The sequence below is a fragment of the Salminus brasiliensis genome, chromosome 24 (assembly GCF_030463535.1).
Source record: "Salminus brasiliensis chromosome 24, fSalBra1.hap2, whole genome shotgun sequence".
In the NCBI taxonomy this organism is placed as follows: Eukaryota; Metazoa; Chordata; class Actinopteri; order Characiformes; family Bryconidae; genus Salminus; species Salminus brasiliensis.
This window is the reverse complement of record NC_132901.1, coordinates 14092633-14102458: the sequence shown is the minus strand read 5'-3', so window position 1 is coordinate 14102458 and position 9826 is coordinate 14092633. Positions and strand designations below refer to the sequence as shown.

Sequence of the window (9826 nt, the reverse complement as noted above, 5' to 3'; positions counted from 1 at the left end):
AATGAGGGCGACCCAGTTCTGGAGAAGCCATAAACAAAACTGCTCATGTCTGTAGGCATGTAGCTTATAGCCCCACTAGACCCAGCCTGCAACACCCTGTCTAGAGCCCAGCGATTCTGTTCCTGTGCAGGCTGCAGCTGAATGTGGGCACCTGTTTTGGTAAGAGGGACATTCCAGGTTCCAGTCATCCAGAGAGGCTTGGTGTGGAGTGGTCAGTCGTAGGGAAAGATAGCGCTCAGAATTTCTGTAAAGATGTGTATGACTGCCCACATGACAAAATTCAGGTGGCAGGTTATGATACACTTTACATAAGGAGTTATGAGTTAGTGCATCATATGCTATAATCATTTTACCTCCCCGTTTCCTAGGCAACATGCTCATGTGGGACTCACATGGCTGGAAGGTTGGCTACATGGGCTTCAGGTGGGCAGATCCCAGTTGTTACTGGGACCCCATTGGGCTTACTTATCTTTAAAGCCCACCTTAATCTCACATTACCAGGTGGGCATCCATATGTGGGGCCAATAACAAGAAAACTGTCTGGTTCCCAGTTGGGCTGCCCATACATACAGTCCCCACATGGGCATGTGATCTGGGTTCACATTGGAAATAATAACACGAGCAGGTAAAGGTAGGATATTTGATAAACCTCAATACTTTACTTGTACTTGAGGTTAGTGAAGCTGAGTAAGATTTACTGCTGTAAACCTGAAGCTAGCATTGAAGATTCGGCTCTTTCTGCATTGCTACCATGTTTTTATTGCCTTGTACAAATGTACAAGGCTTTCTTTCTTGTTGGATACACTATGTTTTCGTCAGGGTTAGCACAAGCTCATTCAGAGCGCAGTTTAATTTGGGTAGATCGTAATTACTGTCTTTTTTTAAAACCAGATAAACAAATAAGTGAGTGGGAGTGTGTGGACCGGATCAGATTACTGTTTCTGCTGATATCAGCCCAATACTCATCAATACCAATATGCCATCTGTTCCCACAACACAGTTAACATCGATGCAGACGTTTTGTCCAGGCTGATGAAAATATTAAATGGATCCTGAGACAATGCAAGTGTGCATTAACCATCATGTAGAACATGGCTTCTCAAACTCTTTGCAGCCAGAGATCCCTTCCTGTGTAAAGATCCCTGGATCCCCAGCGATGTATGATGCCGCCGCTTAGTTGTTTCGCCAGCCTTTTGTCTGAAAACTCGCCCCGCTGTTTTTTATCGAATGCTCAGTCTCAGATCTTGTTTATAGCTTTTAATTCCGCATACGGTTTCCTCAAGTGTGTTTTTGGGTCTTTTCCGTCTTTTTCCGTCGGTTCCCACTTGAGCTTACACAGATTTAGGTGCAACACCCAAACCTGGATGATTATGCTGGTTGGGTGGCTTCTTGCTTAACTGTTAAGATAAGATAAGATAAGATAAGATAAGATAATCCTTTATTAGTCCCGCAGTGGGGAAATTCACAGTGTAGCAGCAGAAAGGGATAGCAGGACACTCAGTTACAAAAAATTGGATAAATAATTTACACTATATACACAATATAAATAAGAATTAAAAAAGCAATAAACAATATTATTTACAGTAAAAGACTCTTAATTGCACATGGGGATGGGATATTGCACATAGTATTCCCTGAACATGAACGTGTGTGTGTAGTTAAGTGTGTGTGTATGTGGTCCGTTGGGAGCAGTGTTGGTTGTGCAGTCTGACGGCAGCAGGAAGGAAGGACCTGCGATACCGCTCCTTCACACACTTGGGGTGAAGCAGTCTGTCGCTAAAGGAGCTGCCCAGTGCTGCCAGAGTCTCATGCATGGGGTGGGAGCTGTTCTCCAGCATGGATGCCAGCTTGGTTGTCATCCTCCTGTCTCCCACCACCTGCACTGGGTCTAAGAAGCACCCCAGGACAGAGCCGGCCCTCTTTATGAGTTTGTCCAGTCTCTTCTTATCTGCCATCGAGATGCTACTTCCCCAGCAGACCACTCCATAAAAGATGGCAGATGCCACCACTGTGTCGAAGAACGTCCTCAGAAGTGCTCCCTGCACTCCAAAGGACCTCAATCTCCTCAGCAGGTAGAGTCTGCTCTGGCCTTTCTTATAGAGAGCAGCAGTGTTGACTGACCAGTCCAGTTTGTTGTTCAGATGAACACCCAGGTATTTATAAGAGTCCACACTCTCGATGTTCATACCCCGGATGTTCACTGATGGAGGGGGGTGTCTGCACCTGCGGAAATCCACTACCAGTTCTTTGGTTTTTCCAGCGTTTATCTGCAGATGGTTCTGCAGACACCAGTCCACAAAGTCCTGAATAAGTTCTCTGTACTCGCTGTCCTCCTCATTGGATATGAGGCCGACGATCGCTGAGTCATCAGAGAACTTCTGGAGGTGACAGGTTGGTGAGCTGTACATGAAGTCAGCAGTGTACAGGGTGAAGAGGAACGGTGCCAAGACCGTTCCTTGAGGGGCTCCTGTGCTGCTGACCACCAAGTCAGAGACACAGTCCCGTGCCCTCACATACTGTGGTCGGTTGGTGAGGTAGTCCAGTATCCAGTTTGACAGGTGACTGTCCACTCCACAATGTTCCAACTTGTCCTTTAGGAGGCCTGGCTGTATGGTGTTAAAAGCACTGGAGAAATCGAAGAAGGTGATCCTCACAGTGCTGCCGGGCTTCTCCAGGTGAGAAAGAGCTCTGTGTAGAAGATAGATGACAGCATCATCCACCCCGACACCAGGCTGGTAGGCGAACTGAAGAGGGTCCATGGATGGGCTCACCAGAGGGCGGATGTGGTTGAGGACCAGCCTCTCCAGTGACTTCATTAGATGGGAAGTCAGTGCCACCGGCCTGTAGCTGTTTAGGTCCTTTGGGTGCTGTGTTTTGGGCACAGGTACCACACAAGATGTTTTCCACAGCTGTGGTACTCTTCCCAGTTTCAGGCTCATGTTGAACAAATGCTCAACTATCCTGCACAGCTGATCAGCGCAGGACTTGAGGAGCCTGGCGCTGATTCCATCAGGACCTGTAGCTTTCTTAGGCTTGATCTTCCTCAGCTCATTTCTCACCTGGGTTGTTGTGAAGGACAGGTTGGAGCAGGGGGGCTGGGTGCTGGAATGTGTAAATGGTTGGTTGATGCTGCCAGACGATGAGCCATTAGGGGATGATGGTGGTGATGATTGTGAGCCAGAAGTTCTGAGAGAAGAAGAAGAAGGGGGAGGGCAGCATGATGGTAGTGCTGCTGAGTGGGGATACAGCAGGGGTGTCTGTGTGGGGGCAGGGCTAGGTGATTGATCAAATCTGTTGAAAAATAGATTGAGATCATTCACCCACTTCTGGTCCCCCACCACCTGGGAGTTGGACTTTGTGTGGCCAGAGATGGTTTGAAGGCCTTTCCACACTCCCCTGATGTTGTTCTGCTGCAGCTGTTCCTCCAGCTTCCTCTTGTAGCTGGCTTTCCCCTCCCTGATCTTCCTTCTCAGTTCCTTCTGCACAGCTTTCAGCTCATCCTTGTCACCAGATCTGAAGGCCCTCTTTTTCGCTTTTAGGAGAGCCTTTATATCTGGATTAATCCATGGCTTGTTGTTGGAAAAACACCGAACAGTCTTGGTGGGCACGGTGTTATCCACACAGAAGTTGACGTAGTCCGTAATGCAGTGAGTGAGATTGTCAATGTCCTCCCCATTAGGATCACACAGTTCTTCCCACACCGTTGTTTCGAAGCAGTCCTTCAGAGCCTCCTCAGACTCTTTAGACCATTTCTTCACTGTACGGGTGACAGCTGGTTCCCTATGTACAATGGGTTTGTACACAGGCAGAAGATGAACCAGACAGTGATCAGATCTTCCAAGGGGAGGGAGAGGTGACGAGTGGTATGCCTCCTTTGTGTTGGCAAAAAGCAGGTCCAGTGTTTTCATGTCTCTGGTGTGGCAGGTTACATACTGGGTGAAGGTGGACAGAGTGGAGGATGGAGAAGCATGGTTGAAGTCTCCGGAGATAAGGAGGAGGGCCTGCGGGTGCTGTGTCTGCAGCCTGCACACAGCTGAGTGCAGGACATCACAGGCCGAGTCAGCGTTAGCAGAGGGGGGGACGTACGCAGCGATCATGATCACGTGCGAGAATTCCCTCGGCAGATAGTACGGCCTCATGCTAACAGCTAACAGTTCAATGTTCTTACAGCAGATCTGCTCCTTAATAGTGATGTGCCCAGAGTTACTGTACTGTTTATCATATCAATGCGAGCCTCAACATGGTGTCTTCTGACTCATATGTATAATTCCTCTGATGGTGGCGTAAGGTTGATGGTGCTTCTGCTGCCAAGCTGAAATTGATATTTGGAGTGCAACAATCCAGTAGTTTAGTGCTCGAGTGATATGACTATGATTACATTTCTGCCACAAGACTCTTTCCCAAGTCCAATATTTCAAGAAGCAGTCAATGTCCCGCAATACCCGCAGTGCCTTCAGATTTAGTGTAGCGCCTAAATTTGGGTAATTGCCGGTGTTGGTTGGGTGACTTCAGGAGAATTGCACCAACACTGTAGTTTTGTTTTTCTTGAGGATTTTATATGAGCTATGCACTCTCAAAATCCCATAATTGTACACTATTTTAATCTATAGTTAATTAACAAATGTACAAAAAATGTATTCAGTAGAAAAAAAATCTACTGCACGCTAACATTCTTTCAATGCCACTTCAGTAAAAATCAGAACACAATTTTATGATATTATATGATATTGTAATATCATAAAATACATAAACTCTGGTATATGATCTTTGTTCTCCATTAGAAAGAAAAATAGACAAGCTTGTCCAGAAGACAGAAGTATTTTCCTTTCCGATCAAACCACTGGATATTGCAAGATAAACTGATTAGCCCAATACAGCTCTGATCCAGTGAAACAAGGACTCCACAAGACCTCTGAAGGTGCTCTGTGATATCTGGCATCAAGACATACCTTTAAGCAGATCCTTTTAGTCCTGCATCCTTTTAGACGTTGCATTATGTTGGTGGGGCCTACATGGATCGAATCAATGAGACCTTGACCTGTTGTGCTCATAACCTTGTCACTGGTTCAGTTGTTGTCCTTTCTCAGGCCATTTTGGTATGTACTGATAACTGCATACCAGGAATGTCCTACACGACCTGCCAGTTTGGAGATGTATCATATCAGTATCATAGTTTGACTCTTGTCAAAAGTGACTCAGATATGCTTACCCATTTTTCTCACTTTCAAGACATCAAGTTCAATGACTGTTCACTCGTTGCCTAGTATGCATATCCTACTCTTGAAAAGGCGACATATATGTATAATGTACTTTACTTATGGTTTTAAGGTTGGAGCTGATTGTTGTGTAATTGTCATTGCACTTTATTCAGTAATATTAGAGGTAATGAGCCTGGTTGGTAATTACATAGTACTTATATTGCTATTATATTAACACTCACACTCGCTTATGATGGCCTGTTTGAGAGGCAGGCCGCTACAGAGTCTAATAAAAGAAGCCGATGTACTGTAAAATGATATTTAACATATCAGTGTGGTATCAGGTGTAACAAGAACGTCTATTCACCCTCTAAAAGCATTGGCAAGAAAAGAAGAGTGAAATAAAGGTATTGTGCTGCAAAAACATTCAATACATTTCAATATACTTTAAATACACTTTTTTTGCAATAAAGGACATGTGAGTTGCATTAGCTTGTGACAAGTTGAGATAACTCAAAATATAATATAATAAATAACTTTATTATTTTAAGTAATATTTTGTTTATGCACTGTAAAAAGTGGTTTGTCCATTCAACCTAAAAATACTTCTCATAACAAGCAGTTGAACTGAATTCATTTAACTCAAATGAATAGTTGAATCAAATAATAGTTCATTCAGTGCTTGTTTAATTGAGTTGAATACATTTACATTTATGGCATTTAGCAGACGCTCTTATCCAGTTAGAATAGACCAATAAGGATACCTCTAAGCTTAGACTTTACTAAACACAAGACAATAAGGTGACCATAGTACTCTAATCGTCCAAGTACTCTCGGAAGAGGTGGGAATAAATGCAATGATTTAATAAGCACTGGAACCTTTGACCATATTCATGACCATGTCATACAGCAACACCAGATCACTGTCATGTAAAATCTGTCATAGCTTATTTTGACAGTGTGTTCTTCTCCAAAATAATCAATGTATCAATGTAAAAATGTTTGTGGCAACGCAGCCATGTTGCTCGTTAACAACAGATCAAAAATGATCACCTGTGTGGACGTACATGCTTCATTTGTTGACTGTAAACAATCCAGAAAAGATCATTTAACTCCACATCGGCTTCTTACTGAAGAAATGTCCTGCAGGACTAGTCCAGGTGTTCTTCTGGGTGGTGTTAGCTCATAAACTGCTAGCAGCACATGCCAATGAATGAAAACCTACTAGACCTAAACCTAATTCTAACCTCAACCTAAACTTAACTTAACCTACTACACCTAAACCTAATTCCAACCTTAACCTAAACTTAACTTAACCTACTACACCTAAACCTAATTCCAACCTCAACCTAAACTTAATCTACTACACCTAAACCTAATTATAACCTCAACCTTAACCGAAGCTTGACCTACTACACCTAAACCTAATTCTAACCCCTACCTAAACCTAAACATAACCTACTACACCTAAACCTAATTCCAACCTAAACCTACACTTAACCTACTACACCTAAACCTAATTTTAACCTCAACCTAACCTAAACTTGACCTACTACACCTAAACCTAATTCCAACCTTAACCTAAAGTTAACTTAACCTACTACACCTAAACCTAATTCCAACTTCAACCCAAACTTAACTTAACCTACTACACCTAAACCTAATTCCAACCTTAACCTAAACTTAACCTACTACACCTAAACCTAATTCCAACCTCAACCTAAACTGAACTTAACCTACTACACCTAAACCTAATTATAACCTCAAACTTAACCTAAGCTTGACCTACTACACCTAAACCTAATTATAACCCCTACCTAAACCTAAACATAACCTACTACACCTAAACCTAATTCCAACCTAAACCTACACTTGATCTACTACACCTAAACCTAATTTTAACCTCAACCTAAACTTGACCTACTACATCTAAACCTCATTCCAACCTAACACATGCTAAACCTAACCTACTACACCTAAACCTAATTATAACCTCAACCTTAACCTAAGCTTAACCTACTACACCTACACCTAATTCTAACCCCAACCTAAACATAACCTACTACACTAACCTACTACACATTTTAAAACATATGTTATGTATATTAATTCTGTGTGTATTAAACTACACAGGACAGGTAGCTGCAGGTAGGTCAGGTGAACACAAGGATGATGAAGGCCATACATGGGTGGGACTGAACAAGGACTAGCCCATGTCGATGCAGGCAGTTTGAATGGACACAATGCAGATGGAGCAGGCAGGTGTGGGCAGGGGTGACGCTAAGTACGACAGACACAAGCGGGCAGAGGTGCCACGCTGGTTGAACTCTTTAGGAGGGTGAGCTTGTTTGAGCAGGTTTTTGAGTGGAGTAATGTAGTTTGTACTGGAGAATGGAACAACTCAGGAGATTTTGGGCTGGAGTCCTGGGTTGCTAGAGGTGGATGCGTGGAGCTGGGCCCCTCTGTTCTGAGGAAAGCTGAGAAGAAAGGGGGATGGTATATATAGGGCTGAGGAGGGGAAGTTAGGGCGTGGTCCATCTCCGAATTTGAAGTTACATTATAAGTCCGCAGAGCATTGCCACAGAAGAAGATGAGACTGGAAGCATCTTGTTTAGAAAACAAAGAGCTCTTTATTGTGTGGCTGGACAGAAACCTCACTGCCCAAAGGAAAAATGTCTTCTCTTTGTCTGAAGAGAAATAAAGCAGTATGATATTGCTTGAAGGTTGCATGAGATCTGCTTCTACTCTGATAGACTGCTGAAAGATCTCTGACATGTAGAGGAGATCTATAAAAGAAATGACAAGACCTTACACTTTTCTTTAGTCAGAAAGCCTAAGGGTTGTTTCTCAGAAGCTGAATTTCAGAAACAGGAGGACTGAATAAGATTAAGAGGAGATCATATTTAGAGGATTTCTTTGTTTGGGGTAGACACAATACATGAGTCAGTTTAAACTGAATCAAGTTGAGTCACTGACCAATAATTCAGTGGTCCGAGCCATATAAAAAGGTACATATGTGCTGGCCATGGCAGTAACTGCGAGGGGTTTCCTGTGCATGGTAATATACTGGCAGATACTGGCACTTACACACAGTATCGGTATCTGCAAGTATTGATACCATGAACCTTACTGACGCCCTACATTTGTTCCGATAAAACATTTTTTTTGACAGTTAATAGAACTTTTACATTTACAGCCCTTTTTGTTTCCATGCAGAATTTCTTTGGTTCTAAACCAGAAGAGAATCTTATACTTGCGTAATTTACTAAGTTCTCACCATTGTAAATGAGGCCTTCCAGCCGTAAATATATATATGTATATATATATATATATATATATATATATATATATATATATATATATATATATATAATAAAAAGTCTGTAATTTATTCATTTAAGTGTTTATGTAATTTAAGTGTTTACATTTATTTACTTTTCCTTTCACTACATCACAAAGTAAAATACCCTATATTTTACTTCACTACTTCCTGCAACGTTACTTATAAAGTAACAAGACAGAAGACTAGACCTAAAATGATGAGGAATATGATTTAAGCAAATTTAAGCAAAGCAGTCACAATGCACATTTCAGAAAACCCTGCCGCTAAATGCTGATTGTCTAGTCATACCTGTTCGACACTGGGGTAACTGAAGATGTACTGAGTTATAATGAAATACTGAAAATGTCATAAACTGTACAGTGCACTGCATAAAATCATGCAGAAACGGGCCAGCAGCGTCAAATAATGTCCACACTGATCAGTATTGGGAAAAATGTCAGTAATCTCAGTAATTTTGAGAGTTACATGGTTCTTGATTCCTGAAGAGCTGCTTTCTAGGCACACTTTGGCATTGTTAATACTAATCTATCATCGCTTGAATGCTGCAGACTGTTTGAATCTTGATGCTGACCATGTGCATCTTTGCATGACCACAGTTTATCTTCCAGCGTGATAAGGGACCATGTCACAAAGGTCTCTAGCAGGTATCTTAAACTGGTTGCATGAACATGGCATTGACTTTAGTGTTCTTCAGTGGCCTTCCCAGTATCCAGCTCTGAATCTAACAGAATATCTTGTAGGTGTGGTAGAGTGGAAGATTCTGCAGGAAAAAAGTTGCAGGAATTGTGGGACGCACTCATGTCGACATGGAGCAGAATCTGAAAAGAAGATTTTCTAAATCTTGTCCAATCCTGTTTTGAGAGGAAAAAGGAGGCCCTACACAGTATTAGTGCAGTATTCCACAATCCTGACGAGTGTATGTTTAGAAATATACAGGTAGAAATATATTTTAGTAATATATTTAGTCACACAAGTACAAGAGTTGTGTGCTTTATCTAACCCTGAGTATCAGTGCTTCTGCTGCCAAGCTGTGTGCAGTTACTGCAGCAGTTTTTCATGGATTGTATAGGAGTGATATTAAGCTAATTCCACAACTCAATATCTGAGTTAACAGATGAACCTGATTGATTGAACATATCCGGAGACAGCAGAAATGTGCAACCCTGGAATCCAGCAGTACTTAGTGAGACATTACCTTATAGGGCTTTTTAAGTGTACTGTACAAGACCTGTGACCCACGGTACCCACTTGGGACCAAAGCTGCAATTCTAACCACAGAGAGCGG

General features: G+C 42.3%; 1 protein-coding gene across 1 annotated transcript in view; it reads left to right on the top strand.

The window, feature by feature from the left end:
- Window positions 1-9826, top strand: part of kitb (KIT proto-oncogene, receptor tyrosine kinase b) — a 34106-nt gene that overhangs the window by 1561 nt on the left and 22719 nt on the right. The window lies entirely within an intron of this gene.